Source organism: Tupaia chinensis, unplaced genomic scaffold, assembly GCF_000334495.1.
Source record: "Tupaia chinensis unplaced genomic scaffold, TupChi_1.0 Scaffold000057_1, whole genome shotgun sequence".
Lineage (NCBI taxonomy): Eukaryota > Metazoa > Chordata > Mammalia > Scandentia > Tupaiidae > Tupaia > Tupaia belangeri.
The window spans coordinates 7,134,271-7,150,268 of record NW_006159515.1 but is presented as its reverse complement, the minus strand read 5'-3'; the positions used below and the strand labels follow the sequence as shown (position 1 = coordinate 7,150,268).

The following is a 15,998-nucleotide window of genomic DNA, read 5'->3' as shown; positions in this document are numbered from 1 at the left end:
TAGGTGCTACTTTACAGTATGTTCATTCTATTCACTGAGGTTTATGGTTGAGGGAAAGGAAAAAAAGGGTGCCAAAAAAAAAAAAAAAAAAAAAACCAGCAAAATATACAAGACATAAGAAATGGAAAATTGTTTGTTGATAACATGTATGTTGATGTGCTTGATTGAGCCATTGAGCCAACAGACAGTGTATTTTGGATGGAAAATTCATTTTGTATACTGCAATGATGTATAGCATATTAATGTTTAAAAAAAGAAAAATTAATTAATAAAAGTAAAGGGAAAAAAAGTGGTGTAGAGATGATAATGTATTTACATGGAAAAAAATAAAGTTAGATGTGTGCCTATTACATTTGCAAGACAGTCTCCTGGTAAAACAAGAGTAGAGAAATACATATTTAGGGAACAGCTACTTTCTTATCACACATATTTATGGAACACATTCAGATTTAGGTGACCATAATTTATTCTAATGTGTTTTTTGTCATGCTTTTTTTCCTTGGCCTCTCATAGTAAAGGTGATTAGAGTTTCTCCTAGTCCAGCATCTAAAGCACCTATAACATAAAAGGAAAGAGATACATGGACATAAAAAATGGCAATACAGCCTGCACTTACTGTTAGCACAAAGAAACGACTAGTTCAGCCTGGTGAGTATGGACTAGCATGATCAAGGACACACCACATCAGAGAAGTGATAACTGCTCTGAGACCAAAGGGAAGTGTATTTCAAACCCATGGAGGAATGAAAACATGCAGCATGGCATATGAACTGCAAGAACACCTGAAGCTGGAGGGGAAAATGTGAGAAAAAGGAATAGCAGGAGGTGAAGCCACAAATGGAAACTGAGGTCAGACCATGAAAAGCCATAGGCCACGTGAAGAAGTTTGGATTCAATCTCTTGTAGAGAGCACTTCATAAGTAGATTCTCAAGAGTAGATGAGGAGATTTGGTACAATGTGAGCCTTACTTTAAAATAAAACACCCAGTGCATTTTAATCAGGGGGAACATAAAGAGGAGCAGTATATGAAGTTATTTGTCATTAATTTTCGTCATCTAGACCCCGAACCCTCTCTCTACAGTTGGGCATTTCAATACCCTATGGATCAACCTCCAAAGGAAAGGCAAATATCAAATACTTTCTCGGCCTCCTTGGCTATAATATTTGATCCACACTTGGTCAATCTAATCCTTAGATTCTTACTTGAAAGATAGTAACAAGTGGGGTGGCCCACTGTCCTAGTTTGCCCAGAACTGTCCTATTTTAAAATGAGTCCTGTGTTTTTCATCCAGGTCAAAATGGAATGGTTGGTCACCCTAGAAGGAACCATACAGAAAGTGTAGGGCTGGAAGAATTTTAGAGATACACAAGTTCTGAAACCACTGCAACAGCTCACATGAGAAAGCATGAGGATCTGATCATTGAAACAGCAGTGGGATAGAAGAAGAAACTTCCATGGATGGGTGGAAGAATCAGCAGCACGTAATGGTGCGCAATCATGTGAGGAGAGACTGATGGCAGAAAGAAGTAGCCAGGAATGGCTGAGTTCCCCGTTTGAACATCTGAGTGATTAAGTTGCCATTTAACAAAGACTGAGATGGTTAAGTTCAGGCTTGTGCGTGCTGAGAGGCCTGTGAACAATATTGGAGAGGAGATTTTCACAGACATTTGTCAATGTTGCCCGAGAGCTCAGAAGATAGATGAAGAAATGGGTACGACATGTAGCATGGCCCCTGGTGTACATACAGGCTGTGAAGGATTCCTTGAATATTGTTGACTGTTGAGTTCCTCTCCTCAGCACATAAAGAACATGATGTTCTTAGCAATAAGCACTCAAGAAGTTTGTGGTAATTGATTGAGTGATTCATTCCTTAGCTCTGTGCATGAGAAATCTACCTTCAAACTGCCTTTTCTACTTATTAGTTAATTTACTGATTGCAAAATACAGAAAGCTTTTTAGAAGACAAAATGTTCTTCCATTAGCTGGGTCCCACTTTAATTTCTGACTAGTACATTGTGTCCATGTCTTAAATCAAGTAAATGTGGGTAGCTTCAAGATCTTGCATAAATTCAAAATTAAATCAAAATCCTTATATGTTTACATCTTCAAAAACACTTTCCATGTAAACAGGATTATACTTCAAGGAGTTAGGTAGAAATGACAACATCATGATTTTTAAAACTAACCCAAGAGCTGGACCCATGTCTTAGTGGTTAAGGGAACCAGATCCTACCTGGTCAACTATGATTTAAATCCTGGCCCTAGTGTCTTGAAAAATACACCAGGCATGTGTGTGTGTGTTCATGCCCAAAATTCTGTCTAAAGCAAGAACAATAATAACACACCCAACTTGAAAGATAGAGTCTTAAACGGCTTAGCAAAAAACCCATGCAATATCAAAGGAGGTCATTTTTCAAGCAGTCAGAAAGCCAAGGAAACCAATGAGCCCCAGAGTAGCTTCACTCTGTGGACTCTGGGTAAGAGTGGAGGGGGAGGGATTGCAGCACGACTATCCCCACTGGAGAGTGCTTCCTCATTCCCCCTTCAATGCATACATTCTATAGCAAATTTAAGGTTAAAAAAAAAAGGCATGGGGAACCAGCAGTTAGTATAATGGCTATGTCGCTGGACTCCCACATAGTCGACCGCGGTTCGCGTCCCGGACCCCGTGGCTTAAAACTCATGCCGGGCGCATGTGCGTGCGTGCCCAAGATCCCGAGAGGAGATTGGAGGAGAAGGGATTGCAGTGTGATCATCTCCCCTGGGGGGTGATTTCTCGCTTTCTGTCTCTATGTCTCTGTCTGCCTGGCGAGCGCACGCGCCCTATAGTGAAAACCTCTCAAAAAAAAAAGGCATGTAATTGGTGATTTAGCAACGGATCCACCACAAGAAACCCCAAAGGGTGGGAGAGAATGGGTGGGTCTTTCTCGCCTCTAAGCTTTCCTCAGAAAGAAGACCTAGAAATATTCAAACTTGAGAGTTCTAAAAAGTTCCACATTTTCTTTTAGTATAAAGACAATAACTGAGAACAAAAGACAATGGGGAAGAAAAGACACAGTAGGGGGTGTTCGCCCCTTCTGTTTCTGGGAGCAACAGAGGTTCCCCCAAAGAAGATGTAGACATGGAGGCAGACTTGGGGCAAGGGAGAGGCGGGGCCAGACATGCTCTGAGAGGGATGCTCCAGGGCCCTAAGAAGGCACAAACTGGTGAAGAGGCATCTTGCTGGGAGGGGCCAGTGGTGCTGCCTGCTGTCCACACTCCCAGGAGTTGGGGGATGTCCTTAGCACATCCAAGTCCCTGGATCAAGGGTTGCAGTCTTTGCTAGCAGAAGTCCACTAGCTCTGTCCCCCTATACATGGCAAAATGCATCACTGTCCTGTGGTCCTACTAAACTGAGCCACAAAAATCTCAAAGGACTCAGAGCCTGCTGGTTGCATTGTGACTACAGTGATGCAAATGTCATTGCTATTTTCAGCACCATGCTAATGAATTATACTTAACTACATTAAAAAATAATGATTTGGAAAGGCTACAATTATGATCTTTAAAATATAAATTGTACCCAAGGGATATTACATGTGGGCTTTGCATTTTCCCTTGCATTCAGAGCCTAATAAATACTCTTTTATCCTCTGAAAGAAGACGGGCAAACAGACTGATCAAATAGCTCACTTCAAGCAATTAAAACTTTCCATTACCGAATGGAAGGATGTATGCCTTGATCCAAAAACACTCATCTTCAGTAAGGATGCATTAACATTTGCCGGCTGGAGTTCAGGAGTTAAATGAGATGGCAGTGGAGGGATTAGGAAGTAATGAAATAAATGTGCTTGCAATAAGGCAGAAAAAGCCTCGTGTACCCTGGAAGAGAAAGTCGTGAATATGTGTGCATGTTTGTTCACGTGTGTACACGCATGCATGTGTGCTTGAGCATGTACTCACTTATTAGTGTGTATTTGTGCAGGCTTACATGTGTGTATATGTATACTTTCACACACGTGTGTGTACATTTATGTAGTATTCCCTTCTCATCTCAATGAAGGCAGGTTTACCATCAGGGTTAATTGCCTTAGTCGGTGCGGGCTTCTATAACAAAATACCACAGATGGGGTGTCTTAAGCAACAGAAATTTATTTCTCAGTTTGTAGATGCTGAGAAGCCCAGGATCAAGGTGAGGAAACATTCGGTGTCTGGTGAGGGCTCTCTCCCTGGCTTGCGGACAGCTGCCTTCTTATGGCATCCTCACATGGCCTTTCCTCTGAATTTGCTGTGGGGAAGACCAAGAGAGAGAGACAGATTTTCCTCTCTCCTTTTTATTAAAGCCTCTGGCCCTCTCAGATCCAGGCCTTCCCTTATCACCTCATTTAGCCTAAATGACCTTCTATCTCCAAATACATTACATGGGGGAGGTTAGAGTTTTAACATAGGAATGCAGTGGGGAGGGACACAATTCAGTTCATAACAACAGAGGAGCTAAACTCTGGATGTCTGTCCTGCATACTTCTCTCTGAAGTCTCCCACTGTATGTTTGTAGTTTTGTATTGTTTTGTTTCTTTAAAGGGGGGGTTCCCATGATGTATAAGCATCAGGCCCTTCAAACCCTGAAACCTCCCCATATTCCAGGTGTCAGAGTCTTGTATATTAATTTCTGACGTACGTGAGAAATAGGGGACCAGCTGCAGTGGCACAATGGTAACCCCACACTCTGTGATGCTGAACCCACATGGGAAGGTCTCAGGTTTGTGTCCTGAGGTCCCCGGCACACACTAGGAACACATACATGTGCAGATGCCGACTGGCTGAGGCTGGAAGTGAATCACAACGTGAAAGCCTGGTAGAGGTTCTTTCTCTCTCTCCTCTTGGAAGAAATAGACAAATTTTTAAAAATGGAAATAAACCATGCGTTGAGGCTGTTATCATCTATAATACCCAATGTGTACCAGGATATTGCATGTGTTTTTTTTTCTTTTATCCTAAAGTTGCTATTGATGCCCAAAGCTGAGAATGAAATGAACTGAGTACCCTGAAGGCTAAGTAAGCTGGGAGCAATTGGGCCCCAGGACAGAGGCATCGCACCAGCACAAACCCTGCCCTTTTCCCACCATCGCTTCCCCCGTAGGCAGCCTTGACCGTGAGCAGAGAAGGAAGGCAGTGAGTGTCTGTCTAGGCTCTTTTCTCCTATAGGGTAAAGGAGGTATTTTCTCTCCTTAGAACCAGGGGGCTTCCATTTCATTTCCTGGTTGGCTAGTCTAATGGGTGATCGTATGCGTCAACCTGACTAGGCTACAGTAACCAGTTGTTTGGTCCAACACCAGACTAGAGGTGCTGTGAGTGCATTTTTAAAATATGATTAATATTTAAATCAGTAGATTTCAAGTAAAGCAGATTATCTTTCATAATGACCAGGGGTTGGGAGTGTCATACAATTAATGAAAGGCCTTAAGAAAAAGATTGAGGTTCTCCAAAGAGGACCATTACTCGCTTGGACATGTAAAGCTTGGGGTGTGGTCCTCTGCATTTTGCTAATTTTTTCTACTGATGACCTCTCCTTCAGACATAAGAATAAAGGAGATTATGAGGGGTGGAGAAGGAGATGATGAGGCTTTGCATTGTCATTTCTGCTTTCGCCCTCCCTTTTAATTTATCTCCTAAACTTTGTCCCCTTCTTTGATTCCTTTGTGACTTTTCCTAGCCTTGCTGTAGTGACAGTGAATACAGTGATGACTGAAGGTGAAGGCAGTAAGCCTATCCTTAATTAATGAAATGAATTAGTAATCAAACTGCTTGCCACCAAAAGGCCTTCATGTTCAAGTCTGATGGGAACATGTCCGGTGTGTCTATGTGTATGGGGGTGAATCGTGCTGCTGCATCACACTATTGCATCTTTATAGATAAAAGCCCTTCTAGACTGAAACTGTGTATCTGAATCTATGTAAGAAGTAGGATCCTATTTCATATTATATAAATTATAGTGAGACCACATACACAAATGGAGCATTGTGACTTTTTTTAAAAAGATTTTTGCTACAGGGCATGTGCACTCACTGGAGAGTGAGAGACAGAGAGAGAGAGACAGAAAGCAAGAAATCGCCCCCTAGGGAGGATGGTCACACCACAATCCCTTCTCCTCCAATCTCCTTTCGGGATTTTGGGTGCACATGCACATGCTTCCAGAGTGAATTTTAAGCCATGGGGTCCAGGATTTCAACCACAGTAAACTCCATGGGAGTCCAGCAATGTAACCATTTCTCCATCTGCTGGTCCCAGCATTGCTACTTTTGAAATAATATTTTCTTAAAGAATTATTTTATTTAACTTTATTTTTTATTTATTTAACTTGACCAGAGAGGAACAGAGTGAGAGAGAGAAAGGGAAAGTGAGAAAGCAAACTGCCAAATCCAGGACTCAAACCATGGTCAGCCATGTGGGAGTCCACCTGCCAGCCCCTGTAATAATATTTTCTAATTATTATCCTGCAAAGCAAACATTAATACTTGGTAAATGCTCTGTTGCTAATATCAGGATATATGAATCTGGGTAATTTAAGAGGATAGAAATCTATTCAGCTCAGAATTTGCAGGTCCAAGGTCCAAACGTCACCTCTGGCGGGGGTCTTGTGGCTACATCACAACACGGTGGAGGGCAGGGGAGCATGGTCTGTGACCCTTTCTTTCTCTTGGCCTTATTCCCTCCCCTCATAAACTTACCACTAGTTAATCCTAGGGGCCCCTACCTTAATCACTCCTAAAGGCCCTATTTTTTGACACATTGAAGTTATTAAGTTTCATCTTAATGCCTTCACAACCAAATCTCAGCATATGGATTTGGGGGAACACAACCATAGCAGTAACATTTAATTATTTATTACAATGTGCTGGAACTATAAAGTGCTTTACACACATTATTAGGTTTTGCTTTTGAAGGTAGGCTTCATACATTGAGCTCCCCTTCCCTCCCTGCACCTTACTCTATCTCCTTGAGCCCCAGCTGCTGGTATAGCTGAGCTTCATGAACATCTTGTGACCTCCCCCTCACCTCATGGAATCAGTTCATGGTTGGAGCCATTCCAGAGCCATGTGGCCCTCTCCCATATCGACATCCCCAGATTGGAGGTGCTAAATTAATGTACAAGCTCTGGCAACTCTGCTAACTGATAACTTGATCATTGTCACCCTCAAACAATGTATGTAGAAACCAGATCTCTGCTTTGGAGACAGGGAGTCTGTGTGGATCTTCTAGGAGATGTATGTACTCTTTAACCTGTAACCTATATATTATGCTGTTTGTGGCAGCATGGATCATTCTCCACCAGCCATCGGCAGAGCTTCCTAGTAAGTAAGCTCATGTCTTCCCCTCTTCCCCTGCTGGACCTCTGGGTGTGTTCTTTGGAACTGGTAAACATTATAGGCAAGCCTCTCAGATTTGGCATTCTCCTCTTATAATTCGTGTAGTTGACAGGTTTCTAAGGACACCCTGTTGCAGTGACCTCAGGGAACATTGAGAAAAGGGGAATGTCACAGGAGGAAATACCAAGGTGGACTCCCACATTGATGTGGTATGAGTTAGCCAGTAGCCAGTCTTTTAGACAATTGGGGGCCACCACATGAGTATGGGGATAGCCCCCAAACATCTATAGGACTGCTAGAGCTTTCAAGAGCAGTCAATGAGAAGGGGAACCATTGTAAAGAAAAGTAAAGCTGTTGCCGCCACAGTTGGCTGGCCACTCATTTGTGCTCTGCACTCGGCAACTGAGCAAGGATTAGCTACTTGTGCAAAAGCACCACATTTGAGGGAAGAGTTCCAACCAGAGTAAGATGCTGGAGTCACACAAACCGAGACTAGAGACCTGCTTAATTGCTGCCTAGAGCAAATAACTGAACAATTGCAGGGATCAGCTTGCTACTTTGCAAAGGTGAAAGGGCAGAAAATGCCACTGACACAAATCCATGTGGTAGTGGCACAAGCAGATTAGAATCCCCAAAAGTGGGACCCCACTGAGAATTCAGATTCCTTGGAGGAAGAGGGTTCCATTGAGGTAATAGAGGATAACCAGGAAGGTTTCATTCCTCCACGAGCTAGACCTGTAATAATGTGGAAATTAAAAACCACCTGTGCACATACAACCTGAGGGAGCCAACCCCAGGAATTTGCCATTGCCCCAGCGTTTGTTGTACATCATGACTCAACCATATACATCTGCTGAGTCAGTTGAACTAGCAGCCATATTTAGGCAGAAGAGTTATGAAAGCATGGTGAGGTGGTTTCTGTATAGGTGGGATACAAGTACAATGGAATTCTTCTCTCAGGTGAAAATCAGCACATTCACGTTTGGCTTAGAGTAGCACGCTGCCCTGTTTGGCCCAATGAGGGCAATCTATCATCCTTGTCCCCAAGTGGAATATCATGGCGGAATTACAGGAATTTGTTTGGGAGCTGGGGATGCATAGGGCTGTCTATGCCAAATCTTTTCAAAGGCCAGATGATATAAACTTTACTACTGGTATGAAAGGCAGGTATCACAGTCAGCCCCTTCCTCCTGTTCTGGCACTCTTATTGCAGTCCTTACCCCCAGGGGAGGTGATTGTATTTGCCAAGCTGCACAAATAAGTGCTCACCTAGGGGAGACTGAGATTACGAGACAGAAGAAAGGGATTCCAAAGGTGGGACATAAGGTGACAGAAAGATGCAAAAGCAGGGAAATGAAGACATGGGACCTACTAAGGATACCCACCAACAGATGTGGGTAGATCTAATAAAGGCCAGAGTGGATTCCACAAAACTAGAGAGCCTAATGTGGTTTAGTAGGGCTGTGAAAACAGTTGCTGAAAGAAAAAAAGTTTCAGCCCCTCTCCAAGAAAAAGACTTGAAATGGCAGTCCTAGAAGGGACTCTAAACAAGGCCAACAGTGGGCCTCTCCTCTGACTTCAAAATATGTGTGATAACTCCACAATTAATATGCTGTCCCCAGTGCCCCTCCAACTGAGGAAACAAGTCCATCTCACTGGACTTAGTCATCGGCATGGGGGGAAGGCCAAGTTCAGGGGAACAGGTAAGCCGCCTCCACGGAGCAGAGGCCACAGGCGGAGCTTGCAATACGCTGACCATCAAAAAACGTAGAGTCAGTGTTAGCACTGGTTGCTACAGGGACCGAACATTTATTTATGAGTAACCCTAATAAACTTGAGAGACCCTTAACTGCAGTTAATGACTATGGAGGGGACACAATCAGAGAAGAGTAATTCTGATATTAAGTATTGGGCATTTCTCTCCACACCCATACAAACTGTACGTATTTCCAATAAAGGAATATACTGAGTATTGACATATTGCCAGGGCTATGTTTGCAAGCCAGTATTGTAGAGTGCTGCCTTAGGGCAAAAGCTGTGAAGGCTGTTACACAGGGGCATGCTAAGGATCCTCCTTTTATCCTCACCACCTCCCACCAGTTGGTGGCAGTTACACAGTATCAACTAAGGATCAACTGGAGATTGAGGAAACAATACAAGAATTGGCTAAAGTTTACACTATCCAACCCTTCTAACTCCCCTGTATGGCCAGTGAAGAAATAAGATCGTCCTTGGATACTGCCAGTAGATTACAGAGGGGACTTCCCTGCATGCAGCTGTTCCTCGATCATTTGGGATTGCAAATAGGTACTTGTCATTTGACTGATTTAACTAATTTCATGCATTTTTCAGTGTTGATATTCATGTAGATTATTAAGGGCAGTTATTTTTTCCTGGCGAGAATGCCAACAGACCTTCAATACCCTTCCTCAGGGTTATCTTCACAGTTTGACCCTCTGCCATGGCTTGATCACCCATTTAGAAAAATGGAGCAAGCCAAATACGATGTCTTTATTTCATTATACTGATAACATGTTAACCTTTGACTCTCTTCTAGACTTTGAAAAAAAAGTGCCCCTCAACTAGTGGATCATTAATCAGCTCAAGGATGGGCTGTAAACCAAAACAAAATGCAAGGATGTGACTTACCTGTCAAATTATTGGGGGTTGTTTGGTCACATAAGACAAAGGTGATGCCATCAGCTGTGATTGATGAAAATCCAAGCTTTCCCTGCCCCACTCTCCTAAGTAGCTGCAGGAACTCTGGGGTTTCTTGGATTATTAGAGGACATTTAATTCCCCATTTAGCTCAACTAGCCTGTCCTTTATATAAATTGACCAAAAATGGAGCTCAATGGAATTGGGTGGGCCAATGCCAAGAGGCATTCAGCACAGTTAAAAATGCCATGGGCATTGTGCAGACACTGGCATTTAAATCAGTCATTCCCCTGCAAATTGGATGTTAATCACCAGGAGGGGTATGCCCAGGGGCTCTGGCAGCAGCAGGGAAAAGCTCAACTCTCCATTGGAGTCTGGTCACAAGGAAGCAGAGGCCCAGTGCAGCCCCAGTGAATAAGAGGTACTTTTGTCTATCAACCTTCAGTAGATACTGAGCCTATAACATGACAAGCCTGTCACAGTAAGGACAGCCCTCCCCATTGCATGACCTGTCCCACAAGCTAAGGAGCTCAGTTTCTCAGTCAACAGCTCTCACCAAGTGATAATCCTATCTGCAACAATGCAGTAAGGTATCCAACAAACCCCTAAGCCATGAACTGCAACAGCTTTGGGGACCTACAACATTTATAAACATAGATGCCCCTCCAATAGAGGCTCCTGCTCTCACCTTTTCTCCCATCAAGGAGGGGATGCCTTCAGTGTCAGATGATGCTTGGTACACAGATGGCTTCTGCCAAAGGTAGACCCCTGGTGGAGAGCTTTGGCCTACCAGCCCTTTGTGGACACCATTTGGCTGGAAGATGGTGAGGGGCAGAGTAGCCATACTCTGAACAGAGCTAAGAGCATCAGGGATTGTGATTGCTAAGGAGAAAGCATCTCTAGCTAATCTGCACAGACTGCTGGGCAGTTTTCAAGGGACTTACATTGTGGATACCACAATGGCACCAAAAACAATGAAACATTATGAACAAACCTTTGTGGGTCTAAGACAAGTGAGAAGACATTCATGAGATCAGCAAGACCAAGACTATCAATATTTATCATGTGTCTAGCCACCGCCCCTCTTCAGAGTCCCAGCAATGAGGAGTTCAATATAATAGCCCCCATCCAATGACTGGGAGAAGCCCCTGCAGAAGATGTCCTGGGGTGGCTACACGAGAAAATTAAACATTCTGGGCAATAGACTTTATGAGAAGTGACAAAGGCCTGGGGAATTCCCCCCGAAACGCTCGTGCATTATAATAGCCTGCAGTGAATGCCCATTGTGCTGAGAACGCTGACCCCACCGAATACTCACAGAACAGGGGCACATCAAATGGGACAGGAAACCCCTAACTCAGTAGCAGATAGACTATACAGAACCCTTCCCCTGCTTGGAAAGGGCTCATTTTGCTTTGACTTATGTGGACACCACCACAGGCATTCTACAAGCATTCCCGTATCAGTGGGCCACTTAGCATACTATGATATGGAGACTGCTACAGCCGTTTGCAGCTTATGGGAAGTCAGAAGTCATAGCAAGTGATGAAGGAACACACTTGAGTGGACATCAGGGTCAACAATGGGCTGAACAAATGCACATAAACTGGTGCTTTCTTTTCCCTTATAATCCCACAGGAGCTGGCTTCATAGAATGCTACAATGGAATGCTGAAGGAAGCTCTGAAGACAGAGCAGCACTCTCTCCAGGGAAGGACCACCCACCCACATGAAACCTTGTGTGTCCTGAATGAGGGACCTCAGCCATATGCTCTCCCAGCCCTGGGCCACTCCCATATACCTGCAGATTCACACACAGGAAAACACACTGTGACCAAGCTGGGGAGGGAGGCAGGGAGGGAGAACAATTTGCTGCTGTTCAGCCCCTCAGGATATCCGACAGGGGATAATGACTTCCACTGACCCTGGGACATTCAGTTGAAACCCCATTGGTGCTCCCTCTTGGCCCCTGGGGGGAGAGAAAGACTAAATCACAACCTTGACATTTGCCCTCAGAGTATGGGTAAATGGTCCAATATTATAAAATGCCACAACACTGGCCCAGATACTATTATTAAGGACACACTAATAATTACTATGTGGCAGTTTAGGACTCCTTGCTTTCCACGTAATGGATTGAAGTGCCCCTGGGCCAGATCTGGCATGGTATACTAAGCCAGAGAGGTCTTCCCAGAATGTTACTTTATTGTCTCAGGTTAGGAATGTTGCTAGTATATTGCCTAATAATAGACTTACCTCTGCTTGTGCCATTAAAATATTGTTATTCTTATCCTTAAGCCTAGATGCAGGAAATACGTTTCTGCAATGGGCCTGCACACTTGCTCAAGTGCACAGCAAGTCTGCCTGCTAGGTGTGCTCTGAGTTCCCATTTTCAGCCACCTCTGAAATGCCCTAGAGGACGTGCCTTACCAACCACTCTGAATGGGTCTTCCTGCATAACTGGAAAGCTACTGGGGACACTTGTGGTAAACCAGTGAGGCTGAAACAAAAAAACTTGTTAACCAGTCTGTGTTAGGATATGCAATATGGGATGGTCTAGAGTGGTTAACAGCTGTTCAATTACAAATTAGAGAACATGCCATTTATCGTTATGATTGCCTAAGTGGTACTCACATTGAGACACCTCGAGGTGAACATGACTCTTATTTTTAATAATTATTTTATTTTATTTCAATTATTATTTTTAATTTGACCAGAGAGAAAGAGGGAGAGAGAGAGGGAAAGTGAGAAAGCAAGCTGCTGGGACTTGGACTGCGGTCAGCCATGTGGGAATCCAGTGACTTAATCACCATTCCACCTGCCAGCCTCTGAACATGACTCTTGCTGTGAGTGGTAGAACCCCAGTCTAACTGCTGGGGCACACGTAGTACTGTGGGAAATTCCATGGGCCTGTAGTACCCATGAATGGCCCTACTCACCATATAACTAGACTGGTATATATACCTGGGGTTGGCCATGTGTACCTAGGAGGTTATTAGACACCCTTCCCAAGCCTTCTAACTGGGATATGATTTCTGCCAGGCAGTGGGTTATATCCACCCCCTGGTGGCCCTACCCTTTGTCAATTTTCTCCCCACAAGCTGGTTATATTTATGTAGAAAAGTCTGTAGAGGCTCTGCTAATCATACTGCTAATGTTCTCAGGCATACTAGATACTCCGTCTCTCTATTAAATGATGAAGTTACACAGATGTGTAAAGTAGTGCTGCAGAATACAATGGCTTTCATGCTTGCTGCTGTGCAAGGTGGTGCTTGTGCTATTTTACATATTGACTGCTGTGTCTACATTCCCGACAATCAACATGGCATGTCCACTGCCCTTAAGGCTTTCAATACAGAAATCTCTCATATCTCTAAAATGGTGGAAGATCCATTTTCTGCTTCATTTGATTCCTTTAGCTCCTCTGGAAAGAAAAATTCTTTATTGGTATTACTGATGTAATTCCCTTGCTGTTATTTGGAGCTTGTACCCTCTATTATATTTGTGGACTGTGGTTATAGTGTTTGATTCACACACTTACTCCAGGGAACTGGCAGAAGACTAATGAATTGTGAAGACTGTGACGGGGTGTAGAGTTGGTGTTATAGTGGAGTAAGGGTCGGCTTCATACATTGACCTTTCCTCCCTCCCTCTGCTTTGCCCCTATCTCCAAGAGACCCACCTGCTGGTATAGCCAAGCTTCATGAACATCTCATGACCATCCCCTTACCTCATGGAATTGGCTCATGGCCATAACCATTCCAGAGGCATGTACTCCTCTCTCCCACATCAACATCCCCAGATCAGGGGCACTAAATTAATGTACAAGCTCTGGCAACTCTGCTAATAGATAATCTGATCATTGTCATCTTCAAACTATGTATGTAGAAACTAGATCCCTGCTCTACACAGCGAGTCTGTGTGGATCCTTGGGGTAAAGTATATACTCTTTAATCTGTAATATATATAATATGAGTCTATGTTTGTGACAGCATGGACCATTCTTCACCTGACATCTACAGATCTTTCCTAGTAAGTGAATTCGTGTCTTTTTCTGATGGACCTTTGGGTATTCTTTGGAATTGGTAGACATTATAGGCAAGTTCTCTCAGCTGTGAAGCTCCCTTCCTACAGGTTCACACACACACACACACACACACACACACACACACACACACACACTTCCATTTTTATAAGCAAGAAATTGAGGCAAATAAGATAAAAATAGTGGAAAAGAGAATGACCCAATTGAAAACCTATCATTCTTTGAACCAAGACCTTCCCCATTGCCTTCATACCACATGGATCTTAAGTAGATATTAGAAGTATATCTTCAGATGAATTGTGAAGATGGCACTTGCAGAAAAATCAAAGACAAGCTTAACTGATAATGCCTTTTCACATTTGTGTTAGGTCTGCATCTCCCTGGAGCAAATTATAATCTCAAGAATATATTCCAGGGGAGAGCTACAGAACTGGTTACCTACCTAGAAATTTAAGAAATCATTTTTATTAGTTCTCTGACCTTTATCAAAATACACATATAGTATTGTAGACATTCAATCTGCTTTTCTAAAGACCATCAGAACAGATTCACTAAGTTTTTTCACTGATAAATTCTGATATTTAACAACACTTACTACCGGGAAATTATTTATATCTACCTATTCTTCACTGACACAATAAACACTTAAAAGGTTGGTCACCATCTTTCCTTACAATTACTTTTTATAGATTTGTTAAGACAGCCACAAAATGTCTTTCTATTCATAAATCATCTTAGTCCTATTAGTTTGCTTTCTTACACCTTAATATTTCCAGGTTTAGATTAACTTCTGTGGCTCTGTGCCCTGAGTCTCCTCCAAACTTTTCAGATCACTGTGAAAGCCATGGAAGCCAGAACAGAAAATGAAAATGCTCAGGCTCCAAATATGCTGTGGGGATGAAGACACCACTGGGGTAGATCCTATCCAGTTTCCTTTTCTGCCCAGAGCCCTTCACTGCTGAGTCATGATGCTCCCAGACACTCTCTAAATGTCACCTAGAGCCATGTCAAGGTCCTTTCTTCCCTGAATCCTCATCAAATTACAGTCAAAGTGCCTGCTGTCATAAACTGAAAAGGATATTGGGAGTAGTTAAGACTATCGTTAAAGTCCTATGGTTTTAGTGCAAATAAACACAGCATTCACAGCTCTAACTGGAGTGGTCACACAGTAAATGTTCAAAATGTGTTGGATGAACAAATGGATGAATAAATTAAGAGCTAAGCTCATTTAATGTTGTAACAGTAATTTGCTTGCATCCTCATTTTGTGCTAAATCCAGTATGTAAGCCTATACTGCAAGGGTAGAGAGGAACCTGGAAAAATCCCAAAGATGCCATAGTGGAGATTCTGCAATTTAAGGTTCTCATGTTAAACAAATTTAGTTTAGGGAAAGCCTTCCTCCAAGGAGGCTTAAAACAAAGTTATTTTTCTGGTGTTCCCCAAATAATTAAATATTACGCATTAGAATTGGAGAGTATACAAAACTTATGTAAGAAATGACCTAAGGCCATGGCATGGTGGTTAAGGCAATTGGATCCCATATGGTTAAGCTGGGTCCTAACCCAGCAGCTTAAGAAACATGCTAGGTGTTTATGTGTTCAAAATCCCAAAAGGAGGGAGAAATGGAGAAGGATAGTGACCTGACCATGCCCAATGAGGGTGCTTTCTCTATCTCGCTCTCTCTCTCTCTCTGTCTCTGACTGGCAAGTGTGTGTACCCTATGAAAAAGGTGGGGAAAAAAAATAAAGCTAAAACTTGAATCTTTTTTTTTTTTTTTTTTTTTTTTTTTTTTTTTTTTTTTTTTTTATGGAGAGGTTTTTGCTATAGGGCGTGTGCGCTCACCAGGAAGACAGACAGAGAGAGAGAGGCAGAAAGAGAAATCACCCCCCAGGGGGGATGGGCCACGCCGCAATCCCTTCTCCTCCATTCTCCTCTTGGGATCTTGGGC

At 43.0% G+C, this 15,998-nt stretch overlaps 1 long non-coding RNA gene across 2 annotated transcripts in view; it reads right to left on the bottom strand.

Annotated features, from left to right (window-relative positions):
* Nucleotides 1-4,116: 4,116 nt before the first annotated feature.
* The window catches only part of LOC102482023 (uncharacterized), a 53,405-nt gene continuing 41,523 nt past the window's right edge, over nucleotides 4,117-15,998 (bottom strand). The window contains exon 5 of one of the 2 annotated variants that reach the window (XR_001371290.1): nucleotides 4,117-4,269. This is a non-coding gene — a long non-coding RNA (uncharacterized LOC102482023). Of the gene's footprint in view, nucleotides 4,270-4,797; nucleotides 4,861-15,998 lie in introns of those variants that run through there. The other variant, XR_003551372.1, reaches the window with a different exon arrangement.